The following is a 17,594-nucleotide window of genomic DNA, read 5'->3' on the forward strand; positions in this document are numbered from 1 at the left end:
CTCCTCTGATCCCTAGTTTCCAAACTCTATTCATTTCCTGGGGCTGCTATAATCAAGTACCACACACTGGGTGACTTAAAACAATGCACATTTATTCTCTCCCCACTATGGAGGCCAGAAGTCCAAAATCAAGGTGTGGGCAGGGCTGCACTCCCTCCAAAAGTTCTAGCAGAAGATCCGGCCTATGGCCGGGCGCAGTGGCTCACATCTGTAATCCCAGCACTTTGGGAGGCCGAGCTGGGTGGACCACTTGAGGCCGGGAGCTCGAGACCAGCCTGGCCAACATGGCAAAACCTCGTCTCTATTAAAAATACAAAAACTTAACTAAAAATACAAAAAATTAGCTGGGTGTGGTGGTGTGCGCACACACACTGGTGTAATCCCAGCCACTCGGGAGGCTGAGGCACAAGAATCACTTGAACCTGGGAGGCAGAGGTTTCAGTGAGCTGAGATTGTGCCAGTGCACCTCAGCCTGGGCAACAGAGTGAGATTGTGTCTCAAAATAATAATAATAAACGTGATTAAAAAAGAAAAAAGAAGATCCGTCCTGGTCTCTTCCAGTTTCTGGTGGCTTTAGACTGTATGGCCTGTGGCTTGTGGCTGCATGGCTCCAATCTCTGCCTCTATCTTCTCATGGCCTCCTCCCCTCTGTGCCTCTGTCTGTCTTGTAAGAACACTTGTCACTGGATTTAGGGCCCACCCAGATAATCTGGGATGATCTCATCTCAAGATCCTTAAATCAATGACATCTGCTAAAACCCTTTCTCCAAATAAGGTCACCTTCACAGTTTTCAGGATTAGGACAAGACATACCTGTGGGGTCCTAATTAGGGAAAAGGAGTCAGGCTGGCGGGACCAAGGGGAAGCAAAATGAGAAAGCAGATAAGCTGTAAATCTGTCTTTCTTCATGGTCCAGGACACAGCGCCCTCCTGCGCAAATAACTCTCAATCTTCCTGTGCCCAGCTATCACCAGACCCTCAACTGATAGGAAAATACAGGTTAGCTCACTGCAACCTTGGCATTTAAGTACTACACAAAGCCGTCTTCAGCACATGGCACAAGCACCATCCTGTAAAATCCCAGCAAGCCTTTGTCTCATTTGTCTCATTGCAATCAGCTCCTCTCTTGCTGATCTGCCCATTGCAACCTTGCAACATATTGCCATATTTTATCTAATAAATTTGCCTTTCTTTACCTACAATTGTCTTGGTAAATTCTTTTTTTTTTTTTTTTTTGAGACAGAGTCTCACTTTTTCGCCCAGGCTGGACTGCAGCGGTACTATCTCGGCTCACTGCAAGCTCCGCCTCCCAGGTTCACGCCATTCTCCTGCCTCAGCCTCCCGAGTAGCTGGGACTACAGGCACTGCCACCATGCCTGGCTAATTTTTTGTATTTTTTAGTAGAGACGGGGTTTCACCGTGTTAGCCAGGATGGTCTCGATCTCCTGACCTCATGATCTACCCACCTCGGCCTCCCAAAGTGCTGGGATTACAGGCGTGAGCCACCGCGCCCGGCCCCAGTAAATTCTTCTTAACCTCACGCCACTGACGTGGGGAGCCACCATGCATCCCTCCACACACACCTTCAGAGCAGAGTGCATAATGGTACCCACTCCTAGAGTGGCCATGAAGACCGATGAAACCATGCAGGTAGAAAAGAGCCCAGCACCAGGCCGATGGTGGGTGCTGCCCAACAGGCAATGACTCCCATCCTTATTCGTGACATGCCATCTGCCTCCTGCCCTGGCCTCTTGCAGCCAGTCTCCTGAGACCAGATTTGCTCTAGAATTAATTGGTTGATGTTCTAAGAGATGAGTACCAAGGGCTTGCTTAGAAGCCACAGGACCAGGCTCGGACCAGAAACTTGTTCGACAGAGGACTTGGACTCTTCTCTTGATCTCTCCTTGACAGGCTCTAATGAGTGGGTTTTGGGCCCTGCGAAGAGTGGGCATTGCCCAGGAGTCACTGGAAATAGGGGCTAAGCTCAAGACATCATGCCCCAAGTGCCAAGCATCGCCTCCCCCGGTCTTTCACTGAGATAGACAGATGAAGCTTGCATCCCTGCAGCTTCTGCAGCCAGGCCTGCTCTGAATTCATCGTACAAGGAAATGGAATGCGAGCCCCAGGCTATTTAAAGAGCCAGGGAGACTGGGGGCTCGGCGGGGGCCCAGCCAAGCCAGGGTGCCTCGGATCGGCACAGGGCTCCTCTATGCACATGGTTTGATTTACAGGAGGGCTGCGAGTGACTCCAACTTCAGACAGAGAACTATTTGAAGCAGCTGCCAGATGTTGTGTCTGAAATGGGTTTTTACAACTTGCTTACTGGTTAGCAGCCTGCCTCCCGCCAGAGTTCAGCTTGCCCCGGCGGGTTCAGGGTCCTGGCACTGGCCCACAGGCCTTTGCTCAGCAGCCTGATCCCTCCTGTTCAGCCCGTGTCTGTTCTGCCTCGAGTGCACTGGGGGTGGGTGCCTGGTTTCTGAAGCATCCCACCTTCCTGGGGTGGTGTTGGGACCCCGATTTCGGTACATCCTTCAGGCACCCTAAGAATGCTCTGGAATGTTCTGTCTGAGCTCACTGCAGGATCCTCTGGGAGAGGCAGAAATTTCACAAACAGCTTTCAATGAGGCACCCCTTGGAGCAGATAGATCTTCCACAGCAAGACTGTCCCCAACCCCTTGAGCATGGCCTGGGAGGTGTGGCACGGACTGGCAGGTCCTGTTCTTCCATCCCAGTCCCTCCCGCTCATTTCACTTTGGCTGATGCCAGCCTCTTTAACTGGACCATGGAAGGTCACAGGGGACCAGGGCTGGGACCCCAGTTCAGCTAGGGACTTCTGGATGGATCCCAATCCTCTGGAAATCCCAGTGTACCAGGGAAGCTCCAGGCAGGCACCAGTGGAACCAACCTGTGGGTGGAGGCCACTGTGTCCAGGCCAGACCCACCCCGTCAGGGTCGGTGGGATTTCTCCGAGCGAGACTACGGGAGTTCACTTGGAGTCAGAGGGTGTTTCTCAGCCCCTCCCCACTCTGGGGAGACCTGTGGCAAGAGGCACATGACTCAGTGTTCACTTCCTGAGGCCACTTGGAATGGACGTCTCAAAAGGTTTGCTCTGGAGTAAGGCGGGTAACCAGGGAAGCGGGTGGGGCGGGAGGTGGGGCGGGCGAGGCCCAGGACGGAGGAGGTTGTGTAATTAATCTTGTTGCATGTGAAACACACTTGTGTCCGTCCAGGAATCCTGCAAGTGCCAAAGTGGACAGAGTGTTCAGTCCCCTCCCGAAAGCGCCAGAAATGTTTTGTCCACTGGGAAGGAAAACATCCTCTGCTTATGCACTCAAATTTGGCTCTCCCTCACAGGAGACACCTCGGAGGGCCCCGATCTGAGCAGCGGGCCGGTGGCTGCAGGGCAGGGTGTAGGGGGCGTGCAGCCAGCCTCGAGCACCCTGCCTCCCTTTGGGACAAAAGCAGACCCCTCTAGCCTGTGTTTTTGGCAGCCCTAAGGAACTCTTTCTGCACCACCCAGACCCAGCCCCTGCTCCCTTTTTTTGCTTCTGAATCCTGAGAATCAGAAAGAGAGGAGATCGTGAGCAGGACACCCTCTCCCAAGAGCCCAGAAATGGTGGTGGAAATTAGCAAGTTCCCGGGCTGGCCTGCTGCAGGAGTGAAGGCTGCAAGAGTGCACAGAAGTGCAGGCCAGGACCCAGGTGGTCTGGGGTTTGGACTCAGAACACCAGCCGCCGCTGATCCCAGGACCCTGGACTAGTCACCATCTTAGGAAGCCTCAATTTCCTCTGCCTTCAAGTGGGAATAATGGGGAATAATGACACCTTCCAGCCAAGCCTGTGGCGTCGTGAAGATCAAATGAGGTCTGTGTGTGGGGCCATGCCTTGGGAGGTTTCAAAGCCCACACTCCCCAAGGGTTGTTTTTTTTTTTTTTTTGGACATAATTTCACTCTGTCACCCAGGCTGGAGTGCAGTGGTGCAATCTGGGCTCACTGCAAACTCTGCCTCCTGGGTTCAAGTAATTCTCGTGCCTCATCCTCCTGAGTAGCTGGAATTAAAGGCGCCCGCCACCACTCCCGGCTAGTATTTGTACTATTAGTAGAGATGGGGTTTTGCCATGTTGGCTAGGCTGGTCTCAGACTCCTGACCTCAAGCAATCCGCCTGCCTTGGCCTCCCGAAGTGCTGGGATTACAGGTGTGAGCCACTGCACCTGGCCCCAAGGTCTTAATCTAATAAAATGTGCTTATGGGAAAGAGAGAAAGAAAAGCATCCCTAGGAATGTCTACGCCTTCTGGAGAAATCCCTCCTTCTGGCCCAGCGGCTTCTCCTCCTGGGTCTCCTGCAGCCATCCCTGGACGCTGGGGGCCCTTCTGAGCAACCCCACCCCTAGCTTGCTGGAAGGATGAGCTGGGGATGCCATTTCCCCCGAGGGAAGCCCTGAGGCTGAGGCAGCAGCCCAGCCCAGACACTGCTTCGGAGGACAGCCCTTGAGGACGTCCTGGCCACTTAGGAGCCAGCAAGCGCCTTTCCCTTTCAGGGCCTAGCCCCCAAGTCCGAGAGGTCCTGTCAGGGTGGGGCATATAGGTGCTGCTGCAGACCCACAGTCTCCATTGTCCCATTTGGCAAATATATCATGACTCTTTTGTCCGTGCTGGATACATGTGGACATCAAGATTCAGACTCAGGGCCAGGCGCGGTGGCTTATGCCTGTAATCCCAGCACTTTGGGAGGCCGAGGCAGGCGGATCACCTGAGGCTGGGAGTTCAAGACCAGCCTGACCAACATGGCAAAACCCTGTCTCTCCTAAAAATACAAAACTTAGCCGGGCCTGGTGGCGTGTGCCTGTGATCCCAGCTACTTGGGAGGCTGAGGCAAGAGAATCGCTTGAACCCAAGAGGCAGAGGTTGCAGTGAGCTGAGATAGCACCACTGCACTCCAGCCTAGGCCACAGAGTGAGACTTCGTCTCAAAAATATATATATAAAACATAAATAAGTAAAAAATAAGATTCAGACTCGGAAAACCAGGATTCTGAGCAAGGAGTCCAGTGCGGGGCACAGACCAGGAAACACGGGAGAAGGGGTCTCAAGCGATGCAGAGGACGGAGCAATAAACTTTGCCAGGCAATTAGGACAGGGATGTGCTAGCAAGGTTTTGAAGGATGAGTAGGAGTTTGCCAGGGGAGGAAAGTGAGTTCATTTGTTTAGGTTCTTCTGTAAAGTGGGGACCTTGCTGGGTAAGGTTTTTTGTAAGGTACTGAGAACAGGGCCTGGCACATGGTGCCATTTAAGTGTTGGGCGGATACAGTGACGATGATAGCAGTAATAACATGCTATCTATGCTCACAGCTTCCCTGCCTCCTACGGGCAACACCTTGAAGGTGCCTGAAACCCAAAACTTCAGGTCTCCAGGGCCATTTTTTCTATTTAAGTTCAGAGGTTCTTCTGCCTCCAGGCAGCTCCTGGTCTGGGCCCTGACTCTGAATTCCCACTGGGTGCTCCCATTGTGAAACCCACTAGCAGTCTATATCCCAAGTGTTTTCCCTGGAGAGGCCGGCCCCAGCCTCTCACAGGAAGAACCTGGGCTGGGCGCGGTGGCTCAAGCCTGTAATCACTGCACTTTGGGAGGCCGAGGCATGCAAATCGCTTGAGCTCAGGAGTTCGAGGCCAGCCTGAGCACCATGGTGAAACCCTGTCTCTACCAAAAAACAAAAACTTACCCGGGTATGGTTGTGCGCGCCTGTGGTCCCAGCTACTCAGGAGGCTGAGGCAGGAGGATTGCTTGAGTCTGGGAGGCGGAGCTTGCAGTGAACCAACACTGTGCCATTGCACTCCCGCCTGGGTAACACAGTGAGACCCTGTCTCAAAAAAGAAAAAAAAGAAAGAAAGAAGTCGGAGTTCTTGGAGGCGTGCTGACAAAGACAGATTAAAACCTTTTTCTTTTTAAAATAAATAAATAAAATGTAAAAAAGAAGCAGACAGGCGTGTTGGCTCACACCTGTAATCCCAGCATTTTGGGAGACCAAGGCAGGTGGATCACCTGAGGTTAGGAGTTCAAGACCAGCCTGGCCAACATGGTGAAACCCCGTCTCTACTAAAATACAAAAATTAGCTGGGCGTAGTGGCGTGCGCCTATAATCCCAGCTACTCAGGAGGTTGAGGTAGAAGAATCGCTTGAACCGGGGAGGCAGAGGTTGCAGTAAGCGGAGATTGCACCACTGTACTCCAGCCTGGGCGACAGGGCAAGACTACATCTGAAAAAAAAAATTAAAAAGAAAGAAAGAAGAAGAAGAACGTGGGCCTCTATGGGTGGCTCCCTGAGCCCTGCCCTTTGGTGTTTCATTTTTCTGGGAGTAGCCACAGTGACTGCTTGGAGCCCACTCAGTGCCATGTGGGGTGGCTAGCCTCAGAGTGTCCTGGATCCTAGACCTCCTGTGTGCCTGGAGATCAGCCCCTCGGGCACTCTGAGTGTGCGGTGGGCCAGCCCGGAGATGCTGTACAATGGAGCATTGCTGTGGATGGGAGCAGGACTCAGCACCTCCCAGGCTCCAGAACCGCCAAGAGCAAACCCAGACTGCCATCCTCCTAAATTCATTTCCTGGGAAGGATCCCAGGAGGAGCTGGAGTTTGCTCCTCCTAAGGGTAGTAAGTTCAGAAAAAGAGATCCAGGTAGAAGACCTGGGACTCGGGTGGAAGACAGGGCTACAGTTCTGCTACTCGTTTGTGGGCCTCACCTCTCTCAGCCTCCGTACCTGCCCTCCCAAACAGGCATGATTATAATATTCACATCTTGCCAATAACATAATTCTGAGAACTCGCCCTGTCTAGGAAAAGCAATTTGCATGTATTAATGCATGTAATCCCTTACCAGCTCTCCATGGCAGGTGCTGCTGTGACCCCACAGGCTCAGAAAGGTTCATTCGCTTGCTCAAGGTCACACAGCTGGAACTGAAAACCAGGCTTCACTGGCATCAAACCCTGAGGTCTTGACCCTATGCTACGCCACCTCCCTCAGCAGATCCCAGGCAGCTTGCAGGCAGTCAAGGGCTTCCTGAGACCCAGAAGTCTTGCTCTTATTCCTTCGGCGCTCACTCACCCTTGCTCTGTGCAGGACAGTGTATTGGGTTCTGAGTGTGGACCCTAGAGACAGAGTGAACTCTGCCCTGGGGCTTTCCTGCCACAGGAATGGGAGGGGTGGTGCTGTGTCCTCTGGTCCTTTGCTTGATCCTGGCACACAGTAGGTGTTCAACAAATGCACATGGGCTGGGCTCGGTGGCTCATGCCTGTAATCCCAGCAGATTGGGAAGCCAAGGCAGGTGGATCACTTGAGGTCAGGAGTTTGAGACCAGCCTGGCCAACATAGCAAAACCCTGTTTCTACTAAAAATACAAAAAAAAAAAAAATTAGCTGGCCCTGGTGGCAAACACCTGTAATCCCAGCTATTCAGGAGGCTAAGGTGGGAGAATTGCTTGAACCTGGGAGGTGGAGGTTGCAGTGAGCTGAGATCACACCACTGCACTCCAGCCTCAGTGACAGAGCAAGACTCCGTCTCAAAAAAAAAAAAAAAAAAAAGTGTGTTGGATAAATAAGAAAAGAGGATGGGACAGGAGCAGCTCAGCTGAATGGAGAAAGGCAGGGCTGCAAACTTGCTCTAGAGGACCTCAGAAAAGAACCCTGGGCTTTGGGCCAGGTGCAGTGGCTCACGCCTGTAATCCCAGCACCTTGGGAGGCTGAGGTGGGCGGATCACCTGAACCCAGGAGTTCGAGACCAGCCTGGCCAACATGGTGAAACCCCATCTCTACTAAAATTACAAAAAATTAGCCAGGCGTGGTGGCGGGCGCCTGTAATCCCAGCTACTTGGGAGGCTGAAACAGGAGAATAGCTTGAACCGGGGAGACAGAGGCTGCAGTGAGCCAACATCGCAGTATTGCATTCTAGCCTGGGCAACAAGAGCTAAACTCCATCTCAAAAAACCCTGGGCTTTATCAAAGATGAAGACTGAGGAGGCCCAGGCCAAGGGAGGAGGCTGGAGGGCAGGTCGGGAGGGAGGACTCCACACTGAGAGCCCGGGTGGCCTTCAGGGCGATGCAGAATGAACTGGCACCTCCAGCCAGGGCCAGGGTAAGGATGGGGACAGGACATGCACCGGGTACCAGGAAGGACGACATTCCTCTCTCCCCCGGCGCAAAGGAGGGGCTGTCTTTGAGTGCTGGGCTCGCCATGCCTGCAGAGTTCACCCAGCATGGGCTCTGCTGCTGGTCTGTCTGCTTGTTCTCAGGAGAAGCCAGGACTCAGGCATTCAGACCGCAGCCAGCGCTCCCTGGACACTAGGCACACTCCACCCCAGGCAAGCCTTGGGACCTTGCAGGGGAGCTGCTGCTGTAACTGTTTCTCAGAAGCAGAAACACAGGCTCGGAGGGGCGCCGTGACTTTCTGCTGAAGGGCAGAGCTGCAGCCCAGCGTTCCCTTCTGCTATGCTGGTTCCTGGAGGAAGCGCTGTCTCCCGACCAGGTCTGGGCCCCTCTTCGTGCTGCCCAGGCGGTGTCCACACAAAAGCCTTCACTGCAGCTGTTGGCCCCTTGGGAAGGGCTGGGTCAAGGCCACCATTGCTGCCTTCTCTTCCTTCTCTTTCACAGGAATTGACTTTTCTGTTTGGAGCTGAGAAATGGGTCCCCTGAGGATGCCAGCAGCGAGGGGATCTTCCCAGCCGACCTCCTCCTGTCGTGTTACTCATGCAGGCGAGAACTGTTTTGCTCATTCCCCGTGGGTCACCCTCGGAGTCAGGCTCTGAAGGTAGGAGGCAGCGCGACGGAGGGAAAGGCAGGGTCACAGTGGCTGGCATCGGTGATGTCCTTGTGTGTGTTAGCACTGTCTAACTTCCTTTAGCCCCTCATCCCTGCAGTCCTCACCCTGAGGCGGAGGGTCTGCGCTCATCTCCACTTTATAGATGAAGACACCGGGGCTCAGGGCAGCTAAATGCACAGCGAGGCCACAGGTCAAGCCCAACCAAGCCCATTGTGCTCAGCCCCACAACCCCTGCCTCCCGGGAGCTCCAGGAAAGGGAGGGAGACAGAGTCGTCACAGCCCATGGGCTTCCAGGACCCCAGCCTGGGATGCCAGCTGCCAGGGCTTCCCCGAGGGGGGACTCTGGGATGGATTTCCCAGGGGGGACTGAGGGTACCCTGTGCAGAGCAGATGGAGCGGGGGCTCCAAGGAGGGGAAGATGGCCCCGGGGAGGGAGGAATGTCATCTCCAGGCTCGGGGATGCAGACCAGGGAGGTAGGAACTGGCAAGGGGAAAGGCTGACAGCAAGGAAGCCTGAGCCCCGGGGTCCTCCCTTCTCTCACAGGCACTGGGCAGCTCTTTCACTAAGAGAGTGTAGCCTGGGCAACATAGGGAGACCCTGTCTCAAAAAAAAAAAAAAAATCAGGCCAGGCACAGTGGCTCACACCTGTAATCCCAGCACTTTGGGAGGCCAAGGCAGGAGGATCACTTGAGCCCAGGGACTCAAGACCAGCCTGAGCAACACGGTGAAACCCCATCTCTACTAAAAATACAAAAACTAGCTGGGCATGGTGGCGCATGCCTGTAGTCCCAGCTACTCGAGAAGCTGAGGCTCACTTGAGCTGGGGAGGCAGAGGTTTCAGCGAGCCAAGATCGCACCACTCCACTCCAGCCTGAGCGACAGAGTGAGGCTTTGTCTCCAGAATAATAAAGATAAAAGAAAAAAAAAGAACTCAGAGAGTGATGCTCAGATTTGGGCATTTCCGGTATTTCTCACTGGGACTCTCCTGCCTTTTTTTTTTTTTTTTTTTTTTTGAGACAGGGTCTCACTCTGTCCCCAGGCTGGAGTGCAGTGGTACAACTGTGGCTCACTGCAGCCTTGCAGCCTCTGCCTCCCAGGCTCAAGCGATCCTCCCGCTCAGCCTCCCAAAGGGCTGGGGTCACAGGTGTGAGCCACCACACCAGGCCAGTCTGTGTTTTCATGTCCCTCTTCCCCATGTCTGTCTGGAAGCCTCTGCCTGGCGCCTTGTAAGTAAGCACTCAGTACACATTTGTAATTCACTGGGCCAAAAAATGAGCAAGTGGATGGATACATGAACGAAGTAGTAAGTTGACTAGGACATGGGACTCCTTGATCAATCCCCAGGGTCCAGCTCCCCCATGGAGCCCAGATCACTGGGGTAGCCAGGAATGGCCCCTGTGCCAAGGGCAGGAGCCCAGGGAGAGGGCGGCAGCTGCTCGTCCTGGCTTCCAGGCCAGTGGAGACGGAGCTTCCCATCGAGGCTAAGCTGTTCTGGATGGCCTGTCCCAGGCAAGGTGGCGCCTCCGTCCCACCCTCCTCCTCCTCTCCCATGTGTGTCTCTGTGGAGGGGGCACCAGCAGGACAGTGACCAGCAGGACTGTGCTGGCTTTCCCAGGGCCACATCTCTCCTTGTTTTCTCTGAAAACATTCCCGTGTCCAAAACGAATGAGCACAATTGACCTAGCCAAGGTTACCTTGGTCTTCCTGGCCCAGTGTCGGTTCCCAGTGTATTTTTACGAGCTGTTTAATCTGCACACTGTCCTCTGTTCTCAATAAATGGGGCTGCGCATTCCAGGATGGCCTCGAATGATAACACCAGCCGTCTAGACGGAGACCAGCCCACTGACACTATCATAAATAAAAATAGCTTTGTATTCCAGTCTCTTGCCAGAGCCTGGGAGGGGCCAGCACATTCCCTGCAGGCTGGCTGTGCCAGAGCTCACCCAGTCTCCCTGTCTGGCTCTGCCCCGCATCCCATGCCCGGGGGAGCCTGGCAGAGCCCGCACCGCCTGTGGGCAGGAGGGAGGAGGCGGATGTTCCTGGAGTGGCCTGCTGGGACCGCATTGGTGAAGCTTCCGTACGATGTCTCCTTGATGCCCCTCACTGCACGTGGCCTGAGGAAGCTGCATGGGCAATGGATACCCAGGCGGTCATCTGGGGCTTTACTTTGTTTTTGTTTTTGTGTTTTTAAGGCAGAATCTCACTCCGTTGCCCAGGCTGGAGTGCTGAGGCGTGATCTCAGCTCACTGCAGCCTCCACCTCCCAGGTTCAAGCGACTCTCTTGCCTCAGTCTCCCAAGTAGCTGGGACTACAGGTACGCACCACCATGCCCAGCTAATTTTCTGTATTTTTAGTAGAGATGGGGTTTTGCCATGTTGCCTAGGCTGGTCTCGAACCCCTGGCCTCAAGTGATCCACCCGCTTCAGCCTCCCAAAGTGCTGGGATTACAGGCGTGAGCCACCGCACCTGGCCTTGGGGCTTTAACTTTGAACTCCAAAGTCAGAGCTCTACCTACTGTTCCCTGGGCCCAGGCCTGCCCTGGGACAGGCTGCAGGACCCAGACCCGGGACTGCCTGGGATTACACCCAAGACAAAAGGTGCTCAGCCCAAGAAATGAAGGCCTGAAAATGTAGGGATTTTCAGTTGCTGGCCCCTCCTCTCATGGTCCTTGCTCCCTCCGTTGCTCGCTCACTGACTGCTCCTTCACTTGCTCCCTGAACAGTGAATGCCTGTCCTTGAGGAGCCAGGATAGGGTGGGCTCAGGTCTCAGGGCAGCAGATGGGCGGAGGCAGCCGGGGTCCTGAGCTCAGTGGCCACGGCGCTGCTGCACACATTATGTGGGTGTGCCAGGGTGTGCAGGGTGTACTGGCATCTCCCTGTGTGTCCAGGCCAGTGTGGAGCTTCCTACTCCAGGCCACAGGCACAGGCCCAAGTCTCCACACTCACCCACATGCTCTCAATCGATTAGTTTACATCTACACTGAGAATGGCGGCCTGGTGGGTGACATACCCTACTGCAGTACACAACCTGAATACCTGTACAAGGCAGCCCTGCGCCACTTTCCCTCCCTTCCCCATTCGGATCAAGTCTCGGGAACAAAAATCCTAGCTGCTCTTTGGGTCTGTAGAGTCTTCATTTTGGCCTCTCATGTGGGTGTGGTGAGCCATGGGGGACAGTGGGTGAGCAGAAGAAGGAGAGTTACACAGAACGAAGAGGATTCTGTAAGATGGAACTGGCTGAAGGTGGGGAATAGGGCCGTGGGCTGGATATGACCCAGCACACCATATGTGCCCTATAGATGGGGTAGAGCTTCTGTTTTCATTACGAGTGACCGGGGGACCAGGTCCCTGCCGTGCAGGCTTCTAATCCAGTGCTCTGGCCCATCCTGGAGGGGAGGCTTCCCGAGTGGGAACTAGTAACACCACACTGACTTCCTGTTCCACAGCCCTGAGGCTCTCCAAACCCTGCCCCTCCATCCACAGAGAGCGGGTCCCTCAAGAGCCAAGCCAGAGGAAAATGGGGGCCATGGGCTGACCCTCGGAGGGACAATGCCAGCACAGCGCATCCCGAGAAGCACTTGAGGCCCTCCCCCACTCAACAACAGCCAGGAGGACGCGCGGGTCCTTCTGTTGGGATCCCTGCTGACCTTCTTGATCTAAACGGCTTGTTTATTTATGTATTTATTTATTTTGAGACGGAGTCTCGCTCTGTTGCCCAGACTGGAGTGGCGCAATCTCAGCTCACTGCAACCTTCACCTCCTGGGTTCAAGCGATTGTGCCATCTCAGCCTCCCGAGTAGCTGGGACTACAGGGGTGCGCCACCACACCTGGCTAGTTTTTGTATTTCTAGTAGAGTCAAGGTTTCACCATGTAAGCCAGGCTTGTTTTGAACTCCTAACCTCAGGTGATCCACCCGTCTCAGCCTCCCAAAGTGCTGGGATTACAGGTGTGAGCCACTGCACCCGGCCTAAATGGAATCTGTAGACCTAAACGTTCAGTAAGGAATTTCCAGAATCATGCCAAGCAGATCTGTGATGGGGAGGGGCCATCCCGCCAGTCCCCGGCTCAGGACAGGGCTCTCCAGAGGGAGGGGTGCCTGCAGGCCTTCATGAAAGGGGCTTCACACACTGGAGGCTTTTCTGCTTCCCCTCGCTCTCTCCCCTTCCACCAACAGTGCACAAAGCGAGAAGAAAATGCCTCTCTGCCCAAGTACTCAATAGTAACGATGTTGGAAGAGGAGCGAGTGACAGCCTCCTGTGGCCTCAGCTTCTACCTACGTCATGACACAGAGACTGACCACCAGGCCAGGTGTCCCCTCACCTGCGGGAGCCATGGAACCGGCTTTGCTGCACCCCCAACTTCCTGTCCCACTATGTGTCTCCCCGTCCCAGCTGCAAGGAAGAGAATCAGAGAAAATACTGGGAGACGCAAGGGGGTAACAGAACCAGGAACGGTGAAGAAAAGAAGGGAAGACCAGCCGCTCATCCCTTCTCCCCAGGGACAGGAGTGGAGGGAAGAACGGAGGTGAAGATGGCCCCTCTAGAAAGGACTAGGACCAGGGCAGGACCAAACCGGCAGGTCTCTTGACTTGTCACCAACCTTCCCTTCTCCAGCACACAGGAGGAGCTAAATCAGAAGCAGAAGGGAAGAATGAAGAAGAGACCAGAGCATTTCAATGCACAGGCCTGAGCATTTTACATTTGAAATTGATGGGGACTGGGCACAGTGGCTCATGCCTGTAATCCCAGCATTTTGGGAGGCCGAGGCAGGTGGATCACTTAAGGTCAGGAGTTTGAGACCAGCCTGGCCAACATGGGGAAACCCTGTCTCTACTAAAAATACAAAAAAAAAAAAAAAATTAGCTGGGTGTGGTGGCACACACCTGTAATCCTAGCTACTTGGGAGGCTGAGGCACAAGAATCTCTTGAACCCAAGAGACAGAGGTTGCAGTGAGCCGAGATTACACCACTGCACTCCAGCCTGGGTGACAGAGAGAGACTCTGACTCAAAAAAAAAAAAAAAAAAAGAAAAGAAAGAAAGAAATTGAAAATGATAGGAAAATCTGTGAGTCAAAGAATAGGGAAGAGTAGTTTGACCTTGCACAGCTGGCAGACAGGAACTGGAGGAACAATCAAAAGACTCCAGGCTATTCCATAAACCAGCTCCGAAAGCCCCATGCAAAGCCCCCCAGAACATTCCACCACATTTAATGCTGGCAGCACTCCTATGAGACTGCAGTTCTGTCCTCTTTCTACAGAGGGGGAAACTGAGGCACAAAAGGGGAAAGCCTTGACCAAAGTGTGACTCACAGCTGGCAGGAGGCAGGGCCAGAGTTCAGACAGAGACTGCTCTGACTCCAAGCCGCGCCTTGTCCCCCTCGGCCTCTTTGTGCCCCGCACCGCCTGGCACTGTGTTAGCTCAAGACGTGTTTATTCAATGCACGATCTGGAATAAACAAAGCCCTCCCATCTCACACATCAGCCACTCAAACAAGCATTTGTTGAGGATGTTGAGGGTGACAAAGGCAGCATTCGGCCAGCGGCCCTGACAGCCTCCAGGCTGGCCAGGCACAAGCTGATCTAAGAGGAGACAAAAGGGAGACATCCACAGACAGGATAATTGACGAGTGCCCCGCTCCGCTGCACCCCTGGGGAAGCTCAGAGGCTGGGGTTTCAGATTTGGGCATGGCACTTGCTGAATATCTCCTAAGACCTGGGTAATCTGCTCACATCCAAAGTCCCACTACAGCCTCTCAAGAAAGGGGAGCAGGCCCCCTTTTTACAGCAGGAGAAGCTGAGGCCCAGAGGGTTCAAGGGCGGTCCAGGTTCACATAGCCTGATTACGGTAGGCAGGGCTCCTCCAGAGCCTCTGTGGGGAGCATCTGGGCCCACAGTGCCTGAGGCTGGAAGGGCACACTTTGAAGTAGCAGTTTGGCCAGCCGGGGTGGAGCTGAGTCATCCGTCCCTGGGGAGGGTTTATGGTGTTGAAGTCCTTGGGACCAGGTCGGGGGTGAGGACTAAACTCTGACCTTTTTTCTCTCTTGCCCAAATTCGTATCTAAGGGGCCTAGGGAGTGTGAAAGGAAAATAAATCTTGGGATCCCAAAATCACTAAGATGAAGGGAAAAGTCAAGCTGGGAACTGCTTAGGGCAAACCTGCCTCCCACTCTAGTCCTCAAAAAATAGCTACTAAGATTAAAAAAAAAAAAAAAGCTACATGGCTGGGCGCGGTGGCTCACGCCTGTAATCCCAGCACTTTGGGAGGCCGAGTCAGATGGATCACAAGGTCAGGAGATCGAGACCATCCTGGCTAACACAGTGAAACCCCATCTCTACTAAAAATACAAAAAATTAGCCCGGCGCAGTGGCAGGAACCTGTAGTCCCAGCTACTTGAGAGGCTGAGGCAGGAGAATGGCGTAAACCCGGGAGGCAGAGCTTGCAGAGAGCCGAGATTGCGCCACTGCACTCCAGCCTGGGCGACAGAGTGAGACTCCACCTCAAAAAAAAAAAAAAAACTACATACCTCCCTCACAATTTGTCCGCAAGGAAATTCCTTGTGGACAAAGGACAGACCGAACTCAGTCATCCTTTGCTCACTGAGATCAATGCATATCTGATTGCTTCCTTTGGAAAGGCTAATCAGAAACTCAAAATAATGCAACCACTTGTCTGTTCATCTACCTGTGACCTGCAAGCCCCTTCCCCACTTCGAATTGTCCCACCTTTCCAGACCAAGCCAATGGACATCTTACATATATTGACTGATGTCTCATGTCTCCCTGAAGTGTATAAAACCAAGCTATGCCCCGACCACCGTGTATAATTCACACGTCGTCAGGACCTCCTGAAACTGTGTCACAGGCATGTCCTAACCTTGGCAAAAGAAACCTCCTAAATGAAGACTTGTCTCAGATACTCTTTGGTTTATAGGAGTCACACCCTAGAAACCGTAGAATCTCATCAGATGGGTTTTAGTTAATCTGATATAACGTGGCTTACTTTTCAACCTGACTCCAACATAACATCACATGACAGATAAAGAAATAGATAAAGAAGGAAGTAATCTCAACACTTTGGGAGGCTGAGGCAAGAGGATCGCTTGAGCCCAGGAGTTCGAGACCAGCCTGGGCAGCATGGTGAAATCCTGTCTCAACAAAAAATAAAATAAATAGCCAACATGGTTGTCCCAGCATGTCTGTAGTCCCAGCTGCTCGGGGAGGCTGAGGTAGGAGGGTGGCTTGAGCCTGGGAGGTGGAGGCTGCAGTGAGCCCTAATCACCCACTGCACTCCAGCCTGAGTGAAGGAAAATTTGCATCTGTAAAGAATCTCTATTAACATAACTAAATTTTTACCCCCTTCCAGGCCCTCCCAATCCTGAAGAGATGAACTGAGAGTCTTGCACCTTTTAAGGGTCTGAGTAGGAAACATTTGCCATCTGCTGTCTCTAAGGGTGCTCACCCAGGAGACTTCATAAGAAGCTTGGTCTCCACAATCCCTTATCTTAACCCAAACACTCCTTTCTACTGATTCCAGGCTTTTAGATAATATAACTCTTTCAACCAATTGCCAAGCAGAAAATCTTTGAATTCACCTACAACCTGTAAGCCACACTCCCACTGCCCCACGCCCCCACCCTTTAAGTTGTCCCAACTTTCTGGACTGAACCAATGCATTCCTCACATGTGTTGCTGATGCCTTAGGTCTCCCTAAAATGCATAAAACCAAGCTGTCACCCAAACACCTTGGGCACATGTTCTCAGGACCTCCTGGGCTATGTCTTGGTCATGGTCCTCACATTTGGCTCAGAATAAATCTCTTCAAATATTTTACAAAGTTCGGTTTTTTCAACAGGGGAGCGATTCCTATGTGGCACCCTGTGTCTTCTCCATCCAACACAAAACATCCAGGTGCTTGCATGTCCCTCCCCAAACAGCTTCTGACTGTCCCCTTACCCCTCCTCAGCCTGGGAGGACTCCTGCTGAAATCGCCTTTGCAAAATTATGACTGAGAAAGTGCAAGAGATCTAACTTAACCAACTCCATCTTGCTTCTAGCCTCCAAGCTGTCCTTGTTCATTCCTGGGCGTAGGCTGAACTAACGTTGGGAGAAACTTAGTTTATGGTTTAAACATAGACGGTCACAGCCCTTTCCTAAAGCAGACTTCTTCTAGAATGGAGACTAGATTGTCTTTGTAGGATTAACATTAGCCACAAGAATAGAAATGATGGTTTAGGAGTCATGTAGCTGGAGTCTACAAGATTCTGACCCTTCCTCAACTGCTCTGAAGATCAGTGCTTGAGGCTTGGCATGGTGGCTCATGCCTATAGTCCCGCACTTTGGGAGGCTGAGGTGGGTGGATCACCTGAAGTCAGGAGTTCAAGACCAGCCTGGCCAGCATGGCGAAACCTCTTCTTTACTAAAAATACAAAAATTAGCCCAGCGTGGTGGTGGGCACCTGTAATCCCAGCTATTAGGGAGGCTGAGGCAGGAGAGTCTCTTGAACCTGGGAGTTGGAGGTTGCAGTGAGCCAAGATCTTGCCACTGCACTCCAGCCTGGGCAACATAGCAAGACTCTGTCTCAAAAAGATAAAAATAAAAATAAATCATCAATGCTTGAAACATTTTGCAGACCCCGCACCTGATGGATCAGCTGGCCCCACCCAGATCGATAAACTGGCTCATCTGATCTTATGGCCTCCACCCAGGAACTGACTCAGTGCAAGAGGACAGCTTTGACTCCCTGTGATTTCATCTCTGGCCAATCAGCACTCCCGACTCACTGGCTTCCC

This window comes from Theropithecus gelada, chromosome 1 (genome assembly GCF_003255815.1).
Source record: "Theropithecus gelada isolate Dixy chromosome 1, Tgel_1.0, whole genome shotgun sequence".
In the NCBI taxonomy this organism is placed as follows: Eukaryota; Metazoa; Chordata; class Mammalia; order Primates; family Cercopithecidae; genus Theropithecus; species Theropithecus gelada.